This window comes from Oryctolagus cuniculus, chromosome 15, assembly GCF_051225735.1.
Source record: "Oryctolagus cuniculus isolate XC-2025 breed Fujian yellow rabbit chromosome 15, ASM5122573v1, whole genome shotgun sequence".
Taxonomy (NCBI): domain Eukaryota; kingdom Metazoa; phylum Chordata; class Mammalia; order Lagomorpha; family Leporidae; genus Oryctolagus; species Oryctolagus cuniculus.
Genome location: NC_142881.1, coordinates 86979759 through 87006859, shown reverse-complemented (window position 1 = coordinate 87006859; position 27101 = coordinate 86979759). Strand labels below are relative to the sequence as shown.

The 27101-nt window shown below is 43.7% G+C and overlaps 1 long non-coding RNA gene and 1 other non-coding gene across 4 annotated transcripts in view; both read right to left on the bottom strand.

Annotated features, from left to right (window-relative positions):
- LOC149122154 (uncharacterized) overlaps nucleotides 1-26066 on the bottom strand; it is a 42653-nt gene extending 16587 nt beyond the window's left edge. The window contains exons 1-3 of one of the 3 annotated variants that reach the window (XR_016221815.1): nucleotides 25547-26066; nucleotides 4530-4648; nucleotides 280-401 (exon numbers count right to left, since the gene is read on the bottom strand). This is a non-coding gene — a long non-coding RNA (uncharacterized LOC149122154). The remainder of the gene's footprint in view (nucleotides 1-279; nucleotides 402-4529; nucleotides 4649-25546) is intronic. The other 2 variants (XR_016221814.1, XR_016221816.1) reach the window with 2 other exon arrangements.
- LOC149122155 (U6atac minor spliceosomal RNA) lies at nucleotides 5928-6053 on the bottom strand. The gene has a single exon (XR_016222251.1). It is a non-coding gene; the product is annotated as a U6atac minor spliceosomal RNA (small nuclear RNA).
- Nucleotides 26067-27101: the final 1035 nt, after the last annotated feature.

The window sequence follows — 27101 nt, the reverse complement described above, 5'->3', positions numbered from 1 at the left end:
GGAGGGCTTGAATAGATTTCTCATGCCTTCATTTAATAATAGATTCCTAACATGTCATCATCAACCCCTGCTTTGATGGAAATGCAAGTAGGAAAAAATGTTAAAATGGAAATTCTGGGGCCAGCGATGTGGCATGGTTGGTAGGGCCACCACCTGCAGTGCCGGCATCCCATATGGGCGCTGGTTTGAGTCCTGGTTGCTTCACTTCTGATCCAGCTCTCTGCAATGGCCTGGGAAAGCAGAAGAGGATGGTCCAAGTCCTTGGGCCCCTACACCCACCTGGGAGACCTGAGGGAAGCTCCTGGCTCCAGATAGATGCAGTTCCAGCTGTTGTGGCCATGTGGAGAGTGAACCAGCAGATGCAAGACTTCTCTCTTTCTCTGCCTCTCTTGTAACTCTGCCTTCCAAATAAATAAATTAATAAATATTAAAAACAAAGCCTGGAATTCTTATTCTCCATGATACTCATAGACTTTTTGCCTCACAAAGCCTACTGTTTGAGTTATCCTACTATGCATATGTGTGTCATCTCCCTGAAATTGAGTGTAAGCCAACCTACTTGAGGATTAAGGCCAACTCTCAACAGACCACACCTTCCATTTTCTAAACCACATACAAATTTCAACATTAAAGTAATTTAAAATATACAATGGCTACCCTTAATTCAAGCAAGCTAACAGTACATACATTACGTACCTCTCAATGCACACTAACCTCCGTATCTATGATTTCAAAGTTATCACAATAGCTTAAATATAATTTTATAACATCAGGGCCACAGCAAAAAAAGAAAAATCTCAAGATGTTTTAATCATTTAAGTAAATATTTATCTTTGCCCTTAATATGCTTTCTTTCAAATGCTTCCACAACAGGTAAATCTTTTCTTTTTTTTTTATCTTTTATTTAATGAATATAAATTTCCAAAGAACAGCTTATGGATTACAATGGCTTCCCCCCCATACCGTCCCTCCCACCCACAACCCTCCCCTTTCCCACTCCCTCTCCCCTTCCATTCACATCAAGATTCATTTTCGATTATCTTAATATACAGAAGATCAGCTTAGTATACATTAAGTAAGGATTTCAACAGTTTGCTCCCACACAGAAACATAAAGTGAAAAGTAATAGATGATTTTTTTAAATGATGATGAAATCAGATCAGACCTATTGTCATGTTTAATCCCAGTGAGAGTCAAGTTGGGAATTGATAATTTCTTTTTTTTTTTTACAGAAGATCAGTTTAGTATATATTAAGTAAAGATTTCAACCGTTTGCACCCCCATAGAAATACAAAGTGAAATATACTGTTTGAGTACTCGTTATAGCATTAAGCCTCAATGTACAGCACATTAAGGACAGAGATCCTACATGAGGAGTACGTGCACCGTGACTCCTGTTGTTGACTTTACAAATTGACACTCCTGTTTATGGCATCAGTAATCTCCCTATGCACCAGTCATGAGATTCCAAGGCTATGGAAGCCCCTTGAGTTCTCCGACTCTTATCTTGTTTAGACACGGTCATAGTCAAAGTGGAGGTTCTCTCCTCCCTTCAGAGAAAGGTACCTCCTTCTTTGAAGACCTGTTCTTTCCACTGGGATCTCACTCACAGAGATCTTTTTGCCAGAGTGTTTTGGCTTTCCATGCCTGAAATACTCTCATGGGCTTTTCAGCCAGATCCGAGTGCCTTTAGGGCTGATTCTGAGGCCAGAGTGCTATTTAGGACATCTGCCATTCTATGAGTCTGCTGAGTATCTCACTTCCCATGTTGGATCACTCTCCCCTTTATTTATTCTATCAGTTAGTGTTAGCAGGTACTAGACTTGTTTATGTGCTCCCTTTGACTCTTAGTCCTTTCATTATGATCAACCGTGAACTGAAATTGATCACTTGGAATAGTGAGATGGCATTGGTACATGCCACCTTGATGGGATTGAATTGGAGTCCCCTGGTATGTTTCTAACTCTACCCATTGGGGCAAGTCAGCTTGAGCATGTCCCAAATTATACATCTCTTCCCTCTCTTATTCCCACTCTTATGTTTAACAGGGATCACATTTCAGTTAATTTTCAACACTTAAGAATAACTGTGTATTAATTACAGAATTAAACCAGTCATATTAAGTAGAACAGACAAAAAAAAATACTAAGAGGGATAATGTATTAAGTTGTTCATTAACAGTCAGGGCTATGCTGATCAAGTCACCATTTCTCATAGTGTCCATTTCACTTCAACAGGTTTCCTTTTTGGTGTTCAGTCAGTTGTCACCAATCAGGGAGAACATATGGTATTTGTCCCTTTGGGACTGGCTGATTTCACTCAGCATGATGTGTTCCAGATTCCTCCATTTTGTTGCAAATGACTGGATTTCGTTGTTTCTTACTGCGGTATAGTATTCTAAAGAATACATATCCCATAATTTCTTTATCCAGTCTACTGTTGATGGGCATTTAGGTTGGTTCCAGGTCTTGGCTATTGTGAATTGTGCTGCAATAAACATTAGGGTGCAGACCGCTTTTTTGTTTGTCAATTTAAACTCCTTTGGGTAAATTCCAAGGAGTGGGATGGCTGGGTCGAACGGTAGGGTTATATTCAGGTTTCTGAGGAATCTCCAGACTGACTTCCATAGTGGCTTGCCAGTTTGCATTCCCACCAACAATGGGTTAGTGTCCCTTTTTCCCCACATCCTCGCCAGCATCTGTTGTTGGTAGATTTCTGTATGTGAGCCATTCTAACCGGGGTGAGGTGAAACCTCATTGTGGTTTTGATTTGCATTTCCCTGATTGCTAGAGACCTTGAACATTTTTTCATGTGCCTGTTGGCCATTTGGATTTCCTCTTTTGAAAAATGTCTATTGAGGTCCTTGGCCCATCTCTTAATTGGGTTGTTGGTTTTGTTTTTGTGGAGTTTCTTGATCTCTTTGTAGATTCTGGTTATTAACCCTTTATCTGTTGCATAGTTTGCAAATATTTTTTCCCATTCTGTCGGTTGTCTCTTCACTCTCCTGACTGTTTCTTTTGCAGTACAGAAACTTCTCAATTTGATGCAATCCCAATAGTTGATTTTGGCTTTGACTGCCTGTGCCTCCCGGGTCTTTTCCAGAAATTCTTTGCCTGCGCCAATATCTTGAAGGGTTTCTCCAATGTTCTCTAATAACTTAATGGTGTCAGGACGTAGATTTAGGTCTTTAATCCACGTTGAGTGGATTTTTGTGTAAGGTGTAAGGTAGGGGTCTTGCTTCATGCTTCTGCATGTGGAAATCCAGTTTTCCCAGCACCATTTATTGAATAGACTGTCCTTGCTCCAGGAATTGGTTTTAGATCCTTGATCAAATATAAGTTGGCTGTAGATGTTTGGGTTGATTTCTGGTGTTTCAATTCTGTTCCATTGGTCTATCCATCTGTTTCTGTACCAGTAGCATGCTGTTTTGATTACAACTGCCCTGTAGTATGTCCTGAAATCTGGTATTGTGATGCCTCCGGCTTTGTTTTTGCACAACAGATAAATCTTTAAAAGGGACTCTATGCCAATGGTTTTCATTCTATTTCAAATTGTATCTCCAGGGTAAAACTCCACATGAGATATATTTTCTTTCCCAGCAGCGGAGTCTGGAACTGTTCTGTATACAGTAAGGGAACTAAATGTTTGCCAGTAGTGACTGGAAATCAGTGACAGATATCAATGCAGACCAGACAACTCAGAATGAACGAGAATGGTATGGCAAAACTCTTGGTTCTTTTTCAGACAACCTAAACTCAGTGCTACAAATGAGGAAAATGAGCCATAGTGGGTCTACGTTACTTAGCTGCAGTAGGAAGAGGCTTCGTGACTGTCACCCAAGGTTTACTGCACTTTGTGAGAAAGAAGGAAGCAGTTTCAAAATCAGAGCCATTAATCTACGTTTTCTCTAAGTGAAATACCATGTTGACATTTTAGAACCTAACGTTATTTAGTTACACAATTCTGACATCAAACACCATGAAGTTTGATTTGAATTTAATGCATGACCGCATTCCTTAACTGATTCATATTCAGGCCTATCACGTCACTACCTTTGGCAGGCAAGAGAGATTCAAAGATAAATCTGACACGTGGTCCTTGCCCAAAATGCTTACTCTGCAGTACACTGAAAAAGCGTAGAGGCAAATTCAATAATCTCTGTTAACCGATGCTCTTGAAAATTGTGTTTTTAATTAAGAGTGCTATTTTAAATCTCATTCATGATGTAGCTCACCAACACCCATGCTTAGTTTCATTACTTAGAAGTATGCAAACAGGTGTGTCTGTCCCGAGTTTTTAAAAAAATGATCCATATCTCCTCCCATACTTCCTTAAAAAAAAAAACCTTCTCAAAGGCTTCCTGATATTCATTATATACAGCAGTATCCCATAAACAAGTCCTGAATGCAACTTGTGCAGACAAAACAATCCATGGGGGAGCAAATATATCTGACTACTCCTCAGAAACCACACAAGGAAAAACTGAGTGGAGAAAAATATTTTAAGCATGGAGAGAAAAAACTACCAACCTGAAATCTGGTATCCTGAAGCTTGTCTTTCTAAAGTGAAGAAGAAATAAATGTTTGGCAGGCAAAAATGTTACATTTTGTTGCCAGAAGACTATCTCGCAAGAACTGCTAGCAGTTTTCTGGAGAGGAAGAAAATCATACAGGTCAGAAACTTGGATCTACATAAAAAGGAAAAATATGAGAGAAGAAAAGAAAAATAGCAGTAAAATATAAATTTTATTTTTCTTATTCTTTTTTTAAGTTTTATTAATGAATATAAATTTCCAAAGAACAGCTTATGGATTACAATGGCTTCCCCCTCCCCATAACTTCCCTCCCACCCGCAACCCTCCCCTTTCCCTCTCCCTCCCCCCTTCCATTCACATCAAGATTCATTTTCAATTCTCTTTATATACAGATGATCAGTTTAGCATATATTAAGTAAAGATTTCAACAGTCTGCACCCACATAGAAACACAAAGTGAAAAATATTGTTTGAGTACTAGTTATAGCATCAAATCACAATGTACAGCACATTAAGGACAGAGATCCTACATGAGGAGTAAGTGCACAGTGACTCCTGTTGTTGACTTAACAAATTGACACTCTTGTTTATGGCATCAGTAACCTCCCTATGCACCAGTCATGAGTTGCCAAGGCTATGGAAGCCTTTTGAGTTCACCAACTCTGATCATATTTAGACAAGGTCGCAGTCAAAGTGTAAGTTCTCTCCTCCCTTCAGAGAAAGGTACCTCCTTCTTTGATGGCCTGTTCTTTTCACTGGGATCTTACTCGCAGAGATCTTTCATTTAGATTTTTTTTTTTTTTTGCCAGAGTGTTTTGGCTTTCCACGCGTGTAATACTCTCATGGGCTTTTCAGCCAGATCCGCGTGCCTTAAGGGCTGATTCTGAGACCAGAGTGCTGTTTAGGACATCTGCCATTCTATGGGTCTGCCGTGTTTCTCACTTCCCATGTTGGATCCTTCTCTCCCTTTTTTATTCTATCAGCTAGTATTTGCAGACACTAGTCTTGTTTATGTGCTCCCTTTGGCTCTTAGTCCTATCATTATGATCAATAATTGTGAACAGAAATTGATCACCGGGACTAGTGAGATGGCATTGGTACATGCCACCTTGATGGGATTGAATTGGAATCCCCTGGTATGTTTCTAACTCTACCGTTTGAGGTAAGTCAGCTTGTGCATGTCCCGAATTGCACATCTCTTCCCTCTCTTATTCCCACTCTTACATTTAACAGTGATCACTTTTCAGTGAAGTTTCAACACTTGAGAATAACTGTGTATTGATTACAGTATTCAACCAAAAGTATTAAGTAGAACAAACAAAAAAAAATAATATGTTCTTACTAAGTTGTTCATTAACAGCCAGGGCAAGGGCTGATCAAGTCACCGTTTCTCATAAAAACAGTGGTTGGATGCCACGAAGTAGGTGGCAATGCCTTAACTGTATGTGTGTTGTAAGGCCCGAGGGCCTCTTCCATCCTTGTCAAGGGGAGTGCTAACCTTCTCTCCTTTCATACAACACTATTTTTCTTATTCTCAATTTACTAATAGGATTGCTGAAAATAATGATAGCAACACATTAGGTTCTATATGATTTAAGCTATATATATGCAACACATACACAAACATGTCATACATAATATTAATATATATTCATATTTACATATTGCATGTGTATATATTTTTCTGTCACTGCAAGGAAAATATGCCTGAGGGTCGAAGAAATGGGAGGATATGGGGAACATTTTGTTATTATGGGACACTCACAGCATCTAGGAAGCAGAATATTTGAAAATGGACTGAGATTAACTGTAAATGCATGTTGCAAACTCCATGGCAACTACTAAACAAACAACATTTAAAATGTTACAAAATGGAGCAGGCATATAGTCCAGTGGTTGAGACACGAGCATCCTGAATACCTGAGTTTAATCCTGGCCCACAGCTCCTGATCTGATCTCTCTATTGCTGGTTCGTCCATCTGCTGGTGAGGATGAGGCCGAGGCCGAGGCCAAGGCTGGGCTGCAGAGTCTGAAGGAAAGTATGTCTAATGAGGTGGAACAGGCGTAAAGTGAGGGCAATAGGGAGTCCAAGGAGAAGGAGGCCAAGATCGAAGCCTCCAAGGTGGTTGAGTCTGATGTACTGCCCAGCAGGGAAGGTGAGGCCATGGTGAAGAGTTGGCAGGTGAGGCACAGGTGGAGGACTCAAAGGAGGGTAAGGCTGCAGTGGAGAAACAGGACAAGAAGACTGGTGTGGAGGACTAAGAGGGACGTGAGGCTATTACTGAGGTCCAAAGGAAAGGCTTGGGTTGAGAACCAGATGAAGGCTAGGCTTAGGTGGATGACTATAGAGAGGGTAGAAACTGGACGGAAGACCAGAGAGAAAGCGATCCTTAGGTGGGGGATCACCAGAAGGGTTATCCCAGGGATGAGCCACAAAAGGAAGGTGAGGACAGTGTCAAGGAATAGAAAGAATGTGAGGCTGGCCTAGAGAACGAGGAGGGTGGGGGTGGCATTGACAATGAGAAGGAGGGAGAGGCTGGCACTGAAGATGAGAAGGAAGCTGGAAGTCACAGCGGCGTATAAGCAGCGCACAGCCAGGATGGAGGCCCACAAGGAAGATGAAGCTGGTGTAGAGTACCACAGAAAGGTGAAGTTATGGCAGATCTGGTGGACGAAACCCATGTGAAGGGCTAGAAGAGTGAGGCTATAGTGGACCAACAGAAGGAGAGTAAAATTGGAGTGGCATGGAGGACCAGGGGGAAGGTGAGGCTGGCACTGTGGACCAGGGGAGGGTGAGGCTGGTTTTCAGGGCCAGGAGAGTGAGATCTGGCTGGAGGGTCAGAAGGAAAGTGATTCTGGTATGGTAGCCAGAAGGAAGCTGAACCCAGTGTGAATTACAAAGGGTGGGAGGCCAGGATGTAGGCCCCACAAAGAGGTCGAGGCTGGTGTAGAGTAACACAGACAGGTTGAGGATATGGTAGAAAACTGGAAGGATGAAACGGATGTGGAAGTCTAGAAGAAGGGTGAAGTTGTGGTGGGGAAACAAGGGAAATGCAACGGAGGTGTAAGATGAGGATAAGGTGTGGTTGTTTTTGTGGACCAGAGGTAGAGTGAGGCTGGCCTTGACAAGGGGGTGAGGCTGGTGTGCAGGACCAACCTAGATGATGAGGCTGGTATGGAGGCGGGGAGGAAAGTGAGTCCAATGTGGTGGGCCACAAGGAATGGGAGGATATACAGAGAGGACGGAGTGGGAGGCAAGTATGTAGGCCCTCAAGTAGGTTGAAGCTAACATAGAGTAGGAGGGATGGTGGTGCAATGGTGGAAACTGGGTGGATGAGGGTCTCGTAGATGACTGGAAGTGTAAGGCTGCAATGGATAAAACAGAAGAAGAATGAAGGCATACGCAGATTACAACATTTTTAATGACAGATTAGAGTACGTGATGCAGTTGGGAACCAAACCCTGGTTTGAAATCCAAATTCCATACATGACCAAGCACCACTTTCGATTCAGTTTCCTGCTAATGCACACACACGGAGGCAGTAGATGTTGACTCAATCATCTGGTTCCCTTCCTCCAACGTGGGAGGCTTGGACTGAGTTCCCGGCTCCTAGCTTTGGCCTGGCTCAGCCCCAGCAGTTGCAGGCAGTCGAGCAGTGAAGCAGCAGAGGAAAGGAACTCTGTTCGGATTGCTTTACCGAGCAGGTCTGACCGAAGTGACTTTCCCAAAAGATCTCCAATGTTTTAGAAATGCGCCTGATAGGAGCTGGCACTACAGCATGGTGGGTTAAGCCGCAGCCCACAATGCCAGCATCTCATGTGAGCACAGGTGCGAGTCCCAGTGCTCCACTTCATTCCATCTCCCTGCTAATCTGCCTGTGAAAGCAGCTGATGAAGGCCCAAGTGCTTGGGTCCATGCACCACTTTGGGAGACCCGGATGCAGTTCCAGGCTTCTGCCTTTGGCCTGGCCTAACCCCTTCCATTGTGGACATTTGGGGAGTGAAATAGCAGATGGAAGATCTCCCTGTCAACTCTGCCTTTCAAATAAACAAATCTTTAATGAGACGGACCTACAAGACCTTGTTCCCTGGGACGAAAAGTGTTACGATAGGCCAGTTTCAGTATTTCCCAATACCGATCAGCAAGTAAGTGGTATGTATGTTGAAGTATTTTGTTCTATTTAATCACCTCCTTTCCGAGAATTTCATTAACAAAGACTTATGTTATATCCTTCTAATAATACAAATAAAGAGAAGTTTTGTGCCAGCAGCAACTTAGATGTTGCCAAATCAGTACTTACAAATCCTTGAGCCTCTAGCATTCACTTATGTGAAGTTGACTGCTATTGGCTTTAATTTCTTTGACTGCTTCTAGTTTGTGTGGAGTACAATTTTACTTTGAAGCAGAACAGACGATAATTATGTAAAACATAAAGTTATAAAGACTGTCCAGCAGTTGAATAGTTAATTTACAAGAGTGGAAAGGCAGTGAAACACAGTAAACGACTGAAAACCAAAGCAGCTTTTACAAAAACATCTAACGTATATTGTCAAGTTTGAATCCTCGCATGCTATCTATTCCTACAAACACATTAACTATTCGGTTTTTAAAAAGAAAGCATGAAACATCGGATACACACAGAGTCGATTCTTTATCTCAACTTCCAAACAAATTCTCAGCTTTCCCACATCTGTGTTACTTCCATGGGCCTTTTACGCACGACTGGGATTGTTGTCACTTCCCAGAGTTCATGACTGACATGAATAAGAAGCCCCATGACATGAAATTTGGGAAGTCAGAAGCTGTCCTTTGCAGTTAACTGTTTCCATAATGAAAGCAAGGTTTGGTTGCCCCACTGAAGGATCTTAAAGAGACCATCACTCTTTTCAGGCTCCTGATTCCATGCACGTCTCCATGAATGGACAATGACAATATAATACTTGGAATGACTCCAGCATCACGAATTGTCTCGAAATTTGAGTTACTAGGTTTTATAAAATACTGATTCTAAATGATGCGTATTCTCACGAGTACTTTTCCCATCAGCAACACTGAAATGACTGTGAACGTTACTTTCAAAGCCTACACTAAGACCCTGCAGTCAGATTTTTCGACCACTTCCTGTGGTGAGTTCCCACATGTGAATCTCTAGAGACAACTGTATCTGAGTACTCTGGTTGTGTTCTATCAAAAGACTGTAATGCTCTTCATTCCACATTGGAAATACTATTCACAAGGCACCCATGGTGACCTGTGTGTACACAATTATCATTTAGATTCCTACCCCTCCTCATGAACCTGGCCACAACAATGACTCTGGTCTGCTCGTCCTCCTTGATGGTAACTCTCTTTAAAGGCAAAAAATGTGGGTCAACATGGATACTGGGTGGAACGTATGGGGAGATGGGAATAAGAACATTCACTGAGAAAAATGGAAAACAACTACAGCATTTAAAAGAATGAAGCAAGAGGAATAGAAATCACATCCTTGGTCTGAAAAACATTCACGACCAGGTGCAGAAAAGTCGGTCTACATCTCCTATAATATTCCCAGCACCCCTTAAACATTTTGGAAGTCTACCTTCTTCAAAACTGGACAACAACAACATCTATCTCCTTGCCACTGTTAAGAATGACTTGTACTTGAATGCTCTTATGAGTTTTTAAAACCTTTCATGGTCCCCTCATAATATGCCAAGAAGAAGGTGGAATACTGATGGTTATGTGAACAGACGATCTACAAGGTAGTACTAGAAAATGAAAACAGTCCTTTGATTCTTATTTCGGTGAGCCTCTTCTGACACTCCATCATTACAGAAGAATGCAGAGATAACAAGAAAAAAGAAAAAAAATAATGCTCAACAATCAGAATGCCTTGCTGGCCAAGATCAAGGGAAATGAAGAGAAGGCAGATCTATTACTACCTGAAATAACCTTAGGACAAACAGAACTGATGCTTCAGCATAAGATTAGGAAATGGTCCCAAAAGCAATCTCCAAATTCTTCACTTTCACTTATCCAGAAGCCAACCAATGGACCCTGGCTTCATAAGAACAACAGGTACAGGTTCTAACTTTGAAAGCCTTTACGTGGTTTGGCTTCCAAGAAACCAGCATTGATTCAGAAAACTCATTCAACGTTGCATCAGATGGCTAACAGGATGAATCTGGAGTGGTAGCAGAATTCATTGCAAAGAAGTAGAATTTTCTTCAGGCTCACTGAGGAGTACACTTCTAGCGTTAAAGAACAGAGATCTAAACATCAGGAAGGACTGATTTCTATCGAATAGTAAACTTCAAGCTAGTCAGTAATGGGTTGATTTTGCAGCAGTTTTACACCATAATGCATGCACCCAAGGCCAAAGACAAGAAGGATCATCTCCTTACATTCCTAAGGCTTACGACCAACCAATCGCTGTTCATTCCGCTTTTAAAGAGCCAACTAATGGCCAAAATGACTAGAAGTACAATATTCTAAATACAATTAATTAGTTTGATTATATCAGTTTTCATGTTCCTTTTACAGAGTCTCAATGTCCCACCAAAACATGCCTAATGGCAGAAGAATCTAACGATGCAATTTGAATGGGCTTATTCATTATTATGGGTGAGAAATTGAACCTTAAATGGCCAAGATGTGTCGAGGATAACTGGTGAAAGCAGGGCCTGCCCAAGGCAACCTAACCAGACACACCGTTTCACTCTTAATTACCGTTCAACACTATTTGCTCCATATTTTCCATGGCATTCTGTTCAGAAGGTCACTTTGTCAATAACATCATGAGTTTAACATCCTGTGAGCAGATGAATCCTTTCCTTCCTGGAACATGCATAAATGATCTTAAGGCTTCTAAGGCAGCAAGACAGCTGCCACCTGGGCCTCTCCTAACACTGGCTCTATGGGGATCCAGCTATGGTGTAAGAAATCACTCCTACTGCCCATGTTGTGAGGAAGCAGAAGTGAGCCAAGTGGAGACACCACCTGGAGGAAGAAATGGTTACTTTCTGCCAGCTTTCAACAGCTTCATGATGAAGGAACCATCAGCCCAGCCACCACCAGACTATACACACAAGAACTCCAAGTAAGAACCACCCAGCCATCCCCCAAATACTGGGAAATTAATAAGTACCATTTAAACCACAACGTCTGGGATGACTTGTTACACGAGATTAGAAAATTGGAACAAATTTCTTTCTGCACCTAGGACTGCACTGTTTTTCAATATAGAACCATCTAACTAACTGTGTTTAATGCTAGGCTTGGTGCTAATTCTGTGATTCAATAAAGCTGACAGATGTTTATGAGCACACACTACGTGCTAGGCACTTCTAATACCCTGTTGAACAAAACAAAATGTTCTGCCTTCTCAGAGAGCTTATGTTCCAACAAAGATTAAAACAATTAGAAATACAAGAGCACTTCCTGAAGTTTGTGGAAAATGACATTTACATATTTACTTTGGTGAAATTTTTTTCACATTTTGAAATATATCACATGCTTGTGGCTTCGTTCCTGAGCAATTCACCTTTTTGATAACCAGTTTTGGAATATGACTTGAGCTTAAATTAAGTCTTTTTCTTAACTTGATTCTCTTGGGAGTTGATGTACTGCTGTTGGTGATGACATTTTGATTCAAACTTACATCTTGACTCTCCTGGTTGTTCCCAATCAGGTCATCACTTGGGGCCACTTGCAGGTGCAATTTATTTATTTATTTTTTTAAACTTTTATTTAACAAATATAAATTTCCAAAGTACAGCTTTTGGATTACATTGGTCCCCGCCCCCATAACTTCCCTCCCAACCGCAACCCTGCCATCTCCCGCTCCCTCTCCCATTCCATTCACATCAAGATTCATTTTCAATACTCTTTATATACAGAAGATCAATTTAGTATATATTAAGTATAGAGTTCAACAGTTTGCAAATCCATGCATGTGAACTTCAGAAAGCTCATGGAAATCCCCTCATGAAAAACCCTTGCCAACAGACAACATGGAAGGGTCACTCCGTAACACATGGGCATACCTGCTGCCTGCTAATTCTACTTTCTTGGAGGATATAAATTATGGACCTGAGAAACAATCTTCTGATCCCTTGGCTCAATCTTCCTTTTGAACCTTGCATTCTTGAGGTCTATTTCCATATTGCTTTCCAAACACCAATTTATCAGCATTCACTGAGACATTACTAGTGCAAATGTTGTGTGAAAAGGAGATTAATGATCAGTAATACAAAGTAGATTCTGTCTGATACTGGATAAATCTGAGTGGATCTGGTGGTGTGGTTCAGAGGGTTAAGCTGCATTTGGGACACCAGCTTCCCATATGGGACTTAAGGTTTTGAATCCTGGCTCTTTGGCTTCTGATTCAGCTCCCTGCTAATGCACCTGGGAGGGCAGAAGACAACCCCAGTGCTTGGACTCCTGCCATCCATGTGGGAGATCTGGATTGGGTTCTTGGCTCCTAGCTTTGGCCTGGCCATTGTGGTCATCCAGCAAGTGAATCAGTGGATAAAAACCTTGCTCTATTATTCATGCACACACACACACACACACACACACAAACACACAATTCAAGAAACCATTCCCGGGCCCACGCTGTGGCAAAACTGGTAAAGCCACCGCCTGCAGTGCTGGCAATCCACATGGGTGCTGGTTTGAGTCCGGGCTGCCCCACTGCCAGTCAAGCTCTATGCTATGACCTGGGAAAGCAGCAGAAGATGGCCAAAATCCTTGGGCCCCTGCATCCACACGGGAGACCAGAAGAAACCCTGGATCCTGGCTTTGGGCCGGCACAGCTCTGGCCACTGCAGCCCTTTGGGGAATGAACCAGCGTTCTCACTCTCTCTGCCTCTCTGTAACCCTCCCTTTCAAATAAATAAATCTTTAACAACAACAAAGAAGCCATTCTTCAGGCATGTCCCCACATATAGTCTCAGTCAATGAATGACAAAAACAGTTACAAACACTTATGCAAACACAAAGACACGACTCATAAAGCTTTGTAAGTGAGAAATGAAACCAAGTACATTAGAAAGTTTATTATACTTGTAAGAAAAATGCAGATCAAGTAAAAGTCAGTACAAAAGCTTTATATACATATTTATTATATAGAGACTTTGACCAATGGGCAGAGATCTCTGTGCCATCTAAAGATGTGACTGTCTTTCAAAACCTTTCAGTTTTCAAAATTAAATTTAATTTATCAGAGATAAAAAGAAAATGGTAATTGCAAAAAGCCATAAAATTAGAGTTAACGAAAAGTAGACCTGGGCTAAATAGGAGACAAATTAAAACCTAAATGACATTCAGGCTTGGTTAAAAAAATGACAACTCTGCATGAGAATCTATGCACCGTGAACAAAATAGCAAAGCTTAAAATTTTACATCCTGGCATATATAAAACTAGTCCAGATCCAATTAAATGGGACATTTGGAGGGCTAAAATATTAACTTCAGTCATGTACACTCTATTTAAAAACCATGTGAAACCTAAATCAATAACCCTAGAGCTTTAAAAAGGGAAATTGCGTGAATGAACACTCGGTAGCCTTTGTCACTTCAGTGTCTCATGATAACAGATTCAGGTACTTGTGTATTCAGCCTTAAACACAAATGCTTTTGATTATCCAAGGACCAAGAGACAGCAGGAACAGAAACCAGCAGCAAACCTAAAGAGAAGGCAGAAGGTCACAGAGAACCCTACTCCTTTCAACTTACCTCACTCTACATTCCTACTTCCCTAGCCATCCCAAACCAGAATGCATCTCTTCACAATCAACAGGTAGATACTTCCATGAACCCGGAAACTGTCTGCAAAACTGCTCCTCACTTGGGCTAGCACTGAGGCACAGCAGATGAAGCGCCGCCCGTGAGGCCAGCATCCCATACGGGCACTGGTTCGAGTCCCAGCTGTTCCACTGCTGATCTAGCCTCCAGCTAATGCGCCCAGCAAGGCAGCAGATGTCTCAATAGTCGAGCTCTCCCACCAACACGGAAGACCTCAATGGAATTCCAGGCTCAAGGTTTTTGCTCTGGTGAGCCCTGGCATTGGCAATCATTTAGGGAGCAAACCAGTGGATGGAAGAACCCCCAGGCCCCCGACACTCTGTCACTATCTGTACTGTGCCTTTATGTCTTTTAAATAAATAAAAGCAAAAAACCATTTTTCAAAAGTCAACCATTAAGTGCAAAAATTTTTTCATCACTTTGCATCCTATCCAAAACACCCCAGAGAAACATATGTTTACTAGTATTAGTCTGCTTTTTGACTATCAGCACCGTCTCCCGCCCCCCCCCCCAAGCAGACTGCAGAACAGGCCAGAACCTTGCAGAAGCTGCCAAGCGTCAGGTTGTTTCTGACATATTGTCATACAAACATTGAAGTAAAGACTAAACAGAGCAGTGCCTCCTCACACTGGGCACCAAATGCAGGGGAAAGGGTGCAGATCGACAGCAGTCACAATACAAACTCACAGCCAGATCAAACTTAGTCAAAGAAAAGAAACTCCCAGAGTTGGACCAACTGCCAGCGAGCACACAGACTGAACACATGGCAGACGGCCCAGACCCCAGCAGAAAGGGCCTTTTTCAATCTTAGGTGGGCTAACAGTGGGCGTGGGTGGCAAAGGTGGAGATGAGCATCTCTATACAGGTTCTTCAAGTTTGGCCTCCTGGCTTCCAAACTGGGGGAGAATGCAGGCGGTGGGGGCGGGGTGGGGAGAGCAACAGGATGTGAGATGAAACTGGTCTCTTGAAAGAAGGCATGAGTAACCAAACTTTTTTAAAAATGGCTGAGACATCTGTCCTTGTTCCATCAATCCTGATTTTGAGTATAGATAAGGAAGTGGGGCGCTGGTTTCTTTCTGGCTACTTCCTGCTGATACCGGGCGTAGACGTGGGGCAGGGTATCTATACGCTGGATCGGACTGATTGGAGAAGGAGAGAGCAAGCAGCCTTGTATTGCTCCTGCAGGACGGCTCGAGATACAGCAGTCACAGCCTCCTGTAAGGGCTTTTGAAACATGTACATGTTCTACATGGTAGGAATAGCAGCTAATGATTACGAGGATATAAAGACAGATCAGAAACGTTACCCATGGTGGGAACGATGCTGAAACAAGGACAATGAGGGGATACAGGAAAGCAAGAGTCCTGTCCAGTTAATGCGAACACAGGTTTATGCCTGACCGCTCCATTTGTGTAGGGTATCTAACAGGCAGATTAGAAACACAGGGTGTAAACCACAGGACACAGTCATTGTTACAGGATCTAAGAAAGGAGGGAGTTTTCCCACTGAGATGTAAACGGAAACTGACAGAAGGGGTTCAGTAATAAGCAGGTGTGCTTTAAGGCATGGGCAAGGAATCTGTGAGGTCCAGACCCGTCGGTCTCTTCACATGTAGCCCTGGATGAGACATAGCAAAGGAGGTATGAACCTCCTTGGGGAAGACACCCCGTTGACTTCCATTACCTTGCTGGCCGGGGAGCAGGGCTGGCCTGAATAGGAGGTTAGTATCGAATAGGTGGTATCTGCCTTGATTGGTGCTGACCCGAGGCTGTCCTCCTGATGGCGATGGTTACTTTGGGAGCTGGGCAGGGGGAAACGCTTTTTAGCCTGGGCCAACAGGGTCTGTGGTTCTGACCCAGGAGTCCTTCAACCCCGAGGGCAGTTCCCGTTTCCAGTGGCCTGGCTCTTGTCACAACCGACAGGGCTCTTCATGACAGCTACTTGCCCAATGCCCTGACCCCTCATTTCCTAAACAGGTGCCATTCAAGGGTGGACTGGCCTGGCTGGGTCTCCTTGATGGCAGATCACGGCGTAAAGCGGCCATTAATTGGCCTGCCACCTATCTTTACGTTGCTCCTGCTGCCTCAATCGCTCCTCTTTCTCCTGGTCTCTGTTAAAGTAGAACCCAGAAGCAGCCTTTAGGAATGGCAGCCAAGGGGGCGCTCAATCCCGTCGCTAATCTTTGGTGGCCTGAGCTAGCAATCTACGGTCACAGGCATGTTATGACAATATTCTTCCTGTGAGGTAAGATGATGCCAATGAGGAGAGCTATGTTCTTCTATGTAAGATCAAAACCTTGAGACCACCCTATCCAAACTGTCTAATATAAGGTCTGAAGATCAAACTGTACACCCTGATGGGGAGTCCTGCAGAATGGAATCAGTTCCCCATCTTGAAGAGACTAGAGAAGTGAGGGAACAAGTCAGGCTTTCCAGATCGCTTACAGTCAATAACTTAAATTCCAGTGAAAACTTGGCAAACATTTTTAGCTGTCAAATAACTAATGAAAACATTTACCGAAAGGTCCAATGCCTTCAACCAATGTTAAGAGTACATATAGTTGGAAATACTTCTCAAATATCTAACACAAGTGTAACCCAATTGAAACAGGGAGCTGTTAATAAATTTTCCCATGTAGACATACAATATGTGCACACATATGACACAGTACAGGAGAGAATGACAAAATAGTTTGTTACTAGCAGAGAGACAAGGGAAGGGAAAAGACGGAAGACAACTAGGCATGGAGCATTCTTTGGAACAAAGTTGCTCAGGACTTACCCCTGCTCCTCAGTTTTTCTTTGATAGCTCTCCAAAATATATATTAGCGATGGCTGGAACAGAGGTTCTGTCTTTGGGCAGGAGAGAATTTAGATGTGAGAGGAGCAGTGTGAGATGCAGCTCCATTACATTAAGTTTTAGGATTTTCGGGTTCATAGGAGGAGGGAAGCGACGGGTAGAGAGGACTATTTTAATTAGGACAGAAATGGGGGGACCGTAAAGAGAGCAGGGGCTTAGCTTGTGGGACAGAGGGCGGGGTGTGGGAGTGTGGGTGGTGGTGCTGAAGTCAGGCTTCACTGCATCTGAGCAGCAGGCAGAGTCCTTTCTTAAGCTCTTGTTGGGGGAGGTGCTGAGCACCACATGGACCCTGAGAAGGTGGGCACAAGTGAGAAAGGCTCCTAGTTGAAGTTTACAGTGCATTGTCTTTGGAGCTTGGCATGTCTCAGGTGCAGAGCTTTCCAGAGCCAATACGCATTCCGCTAGCCTTTACACTATCTTTCTACATCCAGGGGGAGGGACTGGCAGAGGAGACTGGAGATGAGAGGTCAGAAAGAGAGGAAAGAGGCAGTTTTGGCTGCCAGTGACAGGAGTGGGGAAGAGCCAGACAGGGGGAAGGGTAAGGAGAGGGTCATGGTCCAGAGGCTGCAGCATCCCTGAGAGAACAGTGGAAGGGAAAGTTGAGGCTTCTAGGGGAGATTCCAAGTGTTTCTCTGGTTTTGGGGCTTGGAATGAGAAAAGCTGACCTCAGGGGAGGCTTAATGAAGGGGAATCAGGTGGGCTGGCCAGACAGGAATCACCAGATGGACGCATGGGAGGACCCTGGGGTGGGCAGGGAGGAAGGTCACACTCCTGGGCCTGGATCTGAGAGAGGATGATATGAGGGAGGGGCGGAGAGCTTACAGAGAGTTTGATCTCCCTCAGGAAGAGCAGGATAAAGAGAATTCCGGGGAGAAGAGGCTGGAAGGGTGCTAACTTTCCTTGTTGCCAGTGGAGAGGGAAAAGGAGGCACCAGAGAAAGAGGGGGAATGGAGTGCGTAAAGGGTTGTGTTCCTGAAAGGCCAGCTTGTCAGGTGTGGGAGAAAGGAGGGGTGGGCAGGCTGACGATTTAAGGGGTGGCTCCAGGCCTTCTTCCTCCGTGAGAAATCAAGAGTGAGGAAAGCTGACCCCAATGGAGGAAAAGGGCTTGGAATAGGGGCTTCTGGCCATTTGCCTTTTCTCTGTGTGAAGTTATTAAAATCTTGGAGAATTTTGAGACAAAAAAAAAAACACCGAATTCGTGCTGAGGTGGAATAATCGCTTTGGCTTTGTCTTCCCCCTTCAGGCTCAGCTTGTGCAAGTCTTTGCAGAGGCAGGCCAGAGGGGAGTTGAAATTTGGAACCCATGGATTAAGCAAACTACAGTCTGAGGGAAGAGGTTCTTCTAGCAGGGCTTCCCTGGGAAAGAAGCACCTCAACCAAGAACCTAAGTTCTGAGTCCTCCAAGAGGAGACAGCAATAGAAACCAACTAAACACCCAGGCCCTCCAAGGGGGGATGAACTGGTCACGAGCATCGCCCCAGCATGCCTGAGGTGAGACTGACCTCTCTTACCAATCTGATGGGCTGAGAACTAGGTCCGATGTGGGCATGTAGCGATGAGATCAGGCAAAGGCTCTGGCTGTGAATTCGCTCCAAATGAGAAGTGCAAGCGGGAGTGAGAAAATGTTCTGGAGAGGCATCTCTCAGGGCCTTCCAGGTCAGAAGGGAAAAAGGAGATTGTAGGAAAGAGAAGGTTAGGGGCGGGTGGAGACACTAAAAAGGGGAAGGATTTGTCCAGATGAAGGGTTGGGGGGTGGGTCACAGCTCTCACCCAGAGAATACGAGATTGGCAGATTGGGGCAAGATGCTGGCCCCTCCCTCTATTTCTCACATGGGGCACCAAATATAAGCAAAATGGTGCAGATCAAAGACAGAATATGAACTCACAGCCAAAGCTTATCCAAAGAAAAGAAATCCGCAGAGATGGGTGACCAACTGCCATCATGCACGCACGCACGCACACACACGTGCACACGTGTACACACACACACACACACACAATACACAGCAGAGTGCCCAGACCCCAATAGGCTGGACCTTTTTATATCTTAGGCGCACTAGGGGTGGAGGGAGCAGTAAATAGAGGTAAACTTCTCCATACAAGTTTTTCAAGTTTTGGCCCCCTGGCTTCCAAACATGGGGAAGAATGCAGGGGGTGGGGTGGAGAACACCAGGTTGTGAGACTCAATTGGCCCCTTGAGAGAAGGTAAGGGTCACAGAAACCTAAAGTGGCTGAGGCGCCTGTCCTTGTTCCATCACTACGTACCTTTGTCAAATATACACACACTGAATGTCTTGCTAACAGCAGGTAGAACCGTCTCTGCTGTCAAGCGTTAGTTCTACTGCTGGGCATTAGATGGCTGGGCCCCAGGATGTTAACTCGACTACTTAATGTATATGCAAATCACACTTCTTGTGGGTCTAGGGAGATGATGGTGAGGAAAACTAAGATAGGAATTCAAGCCAGGTATACCACATGTATGGCAGTGAGCCAACCTCACCCAGCATATGGGAGTGGAACCAGATCTTGCAAAACAGGCATTCCAATATTGGGTGCCAGTGTCCCAAATAATGACAAATGACTGTTCCTTGACACTGTACATCCAGTTGAATAAGAGTACATCTAATAATTTATGGCATTAATGATCAGGCATTTAACTAACTGCTTTAAAAGTACTGCATATACAGGATGTCAGTCAAATTTGTAACACTCACAAGAAAATATATACAAAAACTCAGGAGTGTGCCCAGTGTCATCCAAGTACATCTATTCGGACTTCAGCCTAACTAAAAGATTACTTCACATATTAGTTAAGGGTAAAAGTAAATATCCCTAGTGCCTGAACACTAAAAGTACTCCTGGTCAGTCCTCTCAAACTGACACTGTCGACATCAACTCTCTGCTGCATCCACTATGTAAATACTAAATACAAGTGTATAAAACAAGTTTTATAAAGTGATCTGGAAAGGTTTCATGCAACCCTAGTACTTCATGGCATAAAAACTTCCTCCTATGGAAAAGTAGCAACTGACTCAATGGCCAGATTTGATGTAATTTGATTTTTCCTCCATTCCCTGTATTGTCCAAGTCTTCTATAGTGAATGTGCACTTACAAAGAATAAAATTAAAACGAGCTGCACCCTATAGCTCAAGGTCCCATCAATCCCGACCTTGCTTGCATAAATAGAGTAGAGCAGAAATGAGGCACATGAAACTTTTTTTTATAGAACTACAAGGGAGTGGCTGATCTAGATAGTATACTCCAGCACTGTACTGGCCCAGCAAGTGGCTATTACCAGTCATGGGTGACATGCTGGACACGCTACCTATGACTAGTCTAAGCTGAAATGGGCTATAAACGCAAAATATACATTGGATTTTACACACTTGGGTCCAAAAAAGTAAAGAAACCCCTTAATAGTTTTCAACATAGCAATTAAATGTGGAAATGATAGTACTTTGGGTATATTAGGCTACAAAAACACTGAAGTTGATTTCACATCATTGTCAAATGAGGCTACCAGAAATGAACACACAGTTTACACTAATTCGTATTTTCACTGTAAAGTGCCGCTCTAGGGCCAGATTACTCAAACAAAGCCAGCAGCATGGCCATCACCTGGGATCTTGTTCAAAGGCAGATCTTTGGGCCCCAGCCCCAAAGTGCTAAGCAGACTATGCATTTTAACAAGACCCCCGTTTGTTCAATATACACATTGAATACTGAGAGGCACTGTTAAGGAAAACCTGTATTTTCCCTAAGCGTAACAATCTCACTTTTCTTTAATTTATCTATTTATTAAAATGCTACAAGGGGTCATGACAATTCTAGACAACAAGAACGCAAGGTGGATAAAAAATGCAAAAATAAATTTCATTTCCTGTTTTGGTGGAGTTTCTATTCCACAGAAGATAACAAATTAAAAATAACAATCCAGTTCTACTGTGAACGCTTGTTTTTAAAAATGCAAATCTGTGCAAGACCAACTGATGCATCATGGACTTTCAAACCAACTTATTAATGCACCAAGAACGTATCATAGTGTCTGTGCAAAACAGCCAGCTTCAGTAGAAAAAAAAAGACTGAAAATCAATTAAAATACCATAGAGTGTCTACTGAGCCACAAGATGTTAGGAAAATCTAAAGGTGTCCACTTAATAATTTTACCAAAATAAGGAACTTAAAGAATACTAAAAAAAAATACAAGAAACATTTCGATTTAAAATGTAGCATGAATAGGAAAAACAGCATATGACAAAATTAGTGTAAACTTAGTGCACAAGAATACTGTGCTGATACAAACAATGAACTCATTTAGAAGAAAAAGCTGTTCTGGTCTCCAAAGTCCTTTCCTGTATGCCACTGCACCTGTTGATTCTACAGAGATGCATTACTCAAAACTAAAGCAAGCAGTTTCTCACGTCCCCATGTTTCTGACTGATTATAATTTAATAAAATTCTGACTGATTATATTTTAATAAAAGGAAATGTGCCCACAAGAAACTGAAAAAGAATTGATTCTCTCTGCTCCACACTCCCACATAGTTATCTGCCACCCAAGAGAATTTATACAGAGAATCTCTTACTTACTCACAAGACTATACCAAAAACAACGTTTTGTGTGATTCACCTCCAAAAATGTGAATTTCTGAAGAGCTACTAGTGGAAGTGGGGTACTTAGGCCCTCAAAGATTTGCTGAATAAACGATAACGAGCCTGTGAGTTCACACAATGAAAGAAAAGCTTTATCTGATTAAATTAAGTGTAGGCAGTGCTGGCTTCCCCTTTTTAAATGAAATAAAACACACAGCTAGTTTGAAGAATAGCCGAAGGTAAATCAGTTTTTGTTTTTAATTTTTCAAATGCTACTTGTATATCCTCTGTATTTCTCTCCCATTTTTCACTGTCAAGGACTAAGGTATAGACAAAGGGATTTGTAAGTTACATATAGGCATTAATACTGAAAGTATACAAATACTCATACACTTTGAAAAAATAACCTCATTTCCAAGAAAATACAGAACAGATCCAACATGGCTGAATAGGGTATAGCAACAATAACACGTTGCGGCCACTTGGGGAGTGAACCCGGGAAAGGGAGGACCTTTCTCTCTGTCTCTCCCTCTCACTATCTGTAACTCTACCTCTCAAATAAAGAAAATCTTTAAAGAAAGTTCATATGGAAATCACAAAAGGCCACAAATAGTTGGAGTGATCTGGAACAAGAAAACCCAACCTGGATGAATCATAATACTCGATTTCAAAGCATCCTACAAAGTTATAGTAGCTAAAGCAGCTTAGTAATGGCATAAAATCCAACGTGTAGCTCAATGGAACAGAAGAGAGAGCCCAGAATTTAATCCACATACAGATAGCCAGTTGACTACTGACAAAAGTGCTCAGACCACACAGGGGCGTTAAGGATAATATTCTCAAAATGGCGCTGGCAAAACTGGATGCATATACAAAAAAGAACGAAAGTAGATCCATATCTCTCTTCACATACAAAAATCAACTGAAGATACATCAAGGACCCAATTTAAGACCTGACATTATGGACGTTATGAGGTTGCTGGAAGAAAACGTAGGGGAAGCACTCAAAGACACTGGTGAAGGAACAACTTCTTGGATGGGAACCCCGAAGCACAGGCAGCAAAAGCAAAACTAAGGAAACAGGACTATATCAAACTCAGAAACAAAGCACATGACAATTAGAGTGGGGAGACATCCAGCAGAACGGAAAAAAATAGTTGCAAACCCTCTATCTGCAAAGGATTAATATCCCAAATACACATGCAACTTAAAAATTTCAACAACAACAAAATAAATCCAGTTCGGAAATGGAAAAGGACTTCAAGAGACAATTCTCAGAAAGAAGAAATACAAATACAAATGGCAAACAACCATATGAAAAAATGTTCAACATCTCCAGGCTTCAGGGAAACTCAAATCAAAACCACAATGAGACAGCTCCTTACCCCTATTAGAATGGCTAAAATCCAAACAACAGAGGAACAAGTGCTGGCATGGATGTGGGGAAAGGGGAACACTTAGGCACTGCTGGGAGGAATCTCAAGGAATCAAGCAGAAAGAAATGTTTGTGTGTATCAGTATTGCTGCAAACACAGTTTGTAAAACTTTGTTTTATGCTTCGTGAAACCAGTGGTTAAGAATGTTATCCTACCACAGTTTCAATGATCTACAACTACTTAAACATTTACCACAGAGGGATGAAACGCTCATTTCTCCGTTCAATTACTGTTTACACTCAGTGTCTATAGTCTCACTAAACTGGTATAATTTTGTTTTTTACTCGCTAAACTTATCTAGTAAAGTATTAAGCCTTTTTACTGTAATGTAATTTGAAAATTGGCTCAAAGTCTAAACCAAAGACAGAAAGAAAAAGGAGAAGGAAAAACAGTGGAAAGGAGAAAGGGGGAGGGAGTAAGGCAATTCCACTGTGTTCTTACAGCTGTGTCTACAAAGCACACTGAGTCTGCTAAACACTAATTAAAAGAAAAAAAAAGAAAAGAAATACAAAGAAAACGGATGCACAATAATTTGTTCCCCACATCACCGCTTACACATTTGCCAAACAAACTGCAAAAACGCAGTACAGAACTAAGAAAATAAGGTACATTCAATAAATAACTACTGAAATGTATTAACTGTAAACACAATATGTTAAAGAAAACTACACATAATATCATGAAACTTCACATAGTACCAAAGCATTTACATAAAATGTGTGTACACATGGAAAAGATGAAGATTATTTGCAGAGAAATAAATATATGAAGGAAATGAAATTAAAACACATTGTAAGTTCTTAATTTCCTTTTAAAACTGTCACTAAACTGTCATGGTTTTTAGAATTCAGAGGGAAAAGGATTTGAAATCTTGGTTACCAAGTCAATTAAGGTCACCTGCATCCCATCCCTGAAGTACCCGGGGTTCAGTATCCACCTCCGGCTCCTGACTCTGGCTTCCTGTTAAGGTGGATGGGGAAGGCAGTTGTGATGGCTCAAGAAATCGGGACCTGTTTCTGGCTCCTGCGTCTACCTTCCTGTAATGTGGACCTGGAGGGCAGTGGATAGGACTCAGGCATTTGGGTACCCGTCACCCTTGCTGGGAACACGGAATGAGTTCTCCAGTCCTCAACTCAGCCAGGCTCAGGCCCAGCAGTTGTGGGAATTGGGAAGTCAACCAGCAGATGAGAATCCTCTTTATGGCTGTTTCTTGCCCTATGTGTGTGTGTGTGTGTGTGTGTGTGTGTGCGTGTGTGCATGTACATGCATAGGTATGAGTATCTGCCTCTGACATAAATCTTAAGAATACATAGAAACCACCCACTTTGAAGAATTTAACTTTAGTTGGTTAAGAGGCAAAGAGACGGAGCTCTCCCATTTACTCCCTCACTCCTTAAATGCCTGCAGCAGCTAGGACTGGGTCAGGCTAAAGTTAAGAGCCAGGAACTCAGTCTCCCATGGGGCTGACAAGTACCCAGACACTTGCCATCACCTGCTGTCTCCCCAGGACACACCTCAGCAGGAAAGCTGGAATTGGAAACGATCCAGAGTTCCAATCCAGACGCTGGAACACAGGCCACAGACATCCCAAGCAGAAATTGAACTCCCACATCAAACGTGCGCCCCCAAGCATCTGACAAATGACGCCCACAGGCTGTGAGCCTGAAGTCAGGGTGAGGGGCACTCTCCAAGCTAGAGAAAACCCCCTCGCAACTGCCTGCCTAGCTTCCTTCCCCTTCATTTAGTAGATTACGACTGCTGTGACGTGTCCGGACCCAACCTGTTAATCCGTACTGCCCACCTGATGCCCACGCCACGGCCAACTCAAGCCGCCACCGCGCCCTCTCTCTCTTCTGCTGCCCAACGCAGAGCCACAGCCGCCTGCTTCACTGCCGCCCCAGCGTCACTGAGGCCCCGCCGCCTTCGCCGCGGCTGCCCATCGCGTCAGCTCCGCGGCCCCTACCTGCTGCTTCCTTCCGGGCAGCCCGACGCTGCTGACCCCGGACTCTGCACCAGAGCCGCCCCGCGGTATCTTTCCGCTCCGCCCCGCCCGCCACCGACCTGCGCCGTCCAGAGCACCACGTCCCACGGGACGCCCACACGACAGCAGCCGCTTCCTGGCCTCCTGGTTCACTGCCGATGCTACCGCCGCCAGCGAACACTGAGGCTTCCGGCCTAGGAAGTCCCAGGCTTCAGTGAGGCCGAGGCACAGCCGCACTTCCCCGCCCAGGACGCCCGGCACGGAGCCGCCACCGCCGCCTCTATCCCTGCCACCCCTCACCGCTGCTGCCGCCGCCGCACTTCCCAGGGCTACACTCAAACCGTCCCCACCTACCTCTGCTTCCTCGCCGACCGCCGACTTCTCAGACCGCCGCCGCCACTTCCTTCCTCACCGCTGCCGCTGATGAACTTAGCCGCCCCGCCCACGACGCCGAACGCGACCCCAACGCTACGCACGCTGACACCGACGCCGACGCCGACGCTGAGGCCGTACACGACGTTACAAAGCAGACGCTGACACAGATTCAGAGTCAGTGAGCGTCAGCGTCAAAGCGTCCTGTACGGCGACGGCGTCAGCGTCGGCGTCGCAGTCAGCATGCGTAGCGTCGGCGTCAGCGTCGGCGTCGGCGTGAGTAGCGTCGGCGTCAGCGTCGGCGTCGGCGTGAGTAGCGTCGGGGTCGCGTTCGGCGTCGTGGGCGGGGCGGCTAAGTTCATCGGCGGCAGCGATGAGGAAGGAGGGAGCGGCAGCTGTCCGAGAGGTCGGCGGTCTGCGAGGAAGCAGAGGTAGGTGAGGACGCATCTGCTCATCTGCTCCCCAAATACCCACAGCAGCCAGGGGTCGAAGCGGGAGTTCGCAAGTCACTGCAAGTCCCACAGGTGGGTGGCAGGAATCCAATTACTTGAGTCATGCTGCCTCTCAGGGCCCTCATTAGCAGGAAGCTGGAACCAGGAATTGGAACCAGGACTCAAGCCCCTGTCCTCCAGTGTATGCTGTGGGTGCCCTAACTGGTGTCTTAACCGCTGAGTCAAGCACTCATCCCCTACATAGGATATTTTAAACAGATTTGTGTTAGTATTTGTTCCTCCTCATTGGATTTCTTTGGAATGTGAACTCTCTCATGTTCATACTTATTTCGTTGTATTTGAGGATCTTTTTCTTCAGTTATATCTGCGGTTACTACTTCTTCTGTGGTTGTCTGCAGGGGTCTCAGCAGTTCCTGTATTCTGAGGGTGCTGGTCTGGTCCTTAGGCTCCATTAACACTGTCTTTTTCTGTTCAGTTTCCTTCCATTTCTTTATTGCCTTACACTCTGGATTCAGAGCCAACTTTTGGAGCACATCCTTCACAGATTATACTGTTCTTTTTCTGTTGTGTGGATTTCATTGCACCAATTTCAATCCCCCTGTTACTTTTTATTTTGCTAATTGTTTCCCTTTACATCTTATCCTGTTCACTTTTCACATCTGGATGTTTTCTTCTCAGGCTTTCTGTTCCAGACTCAAAAATGCTTGCAAAGGCAGGGCACATTTCCCATTTTACAAAGCTGTAATTTCCGAGTGATGGTGTGACTTAATATTCTCTTTATCTTATTATTTTTATCTTATTAGCCAATGGGGGAGAATAGTGAGTGTTCTACAGGAGCCATTTTCAACTGGAAAGCCTGGGATGCCTAAGCCTAATATGTTGACTGATGGAATCAGGATTATAAATGATGCCAGCAGGAAGGAACAAAGTGTTAGAACCAACAAGATGGATAAATGGAATCTGACAGGCTGCCTGAAAAGAATGTCAGTTAATGGCAGGAGAGGGGGTCCTGACTTGTGTATTTCCAGGATTGCACATCCTGTTTACTGCTGAGTTCACTCCTTGCCGTTTCTGAGCAATGTCAC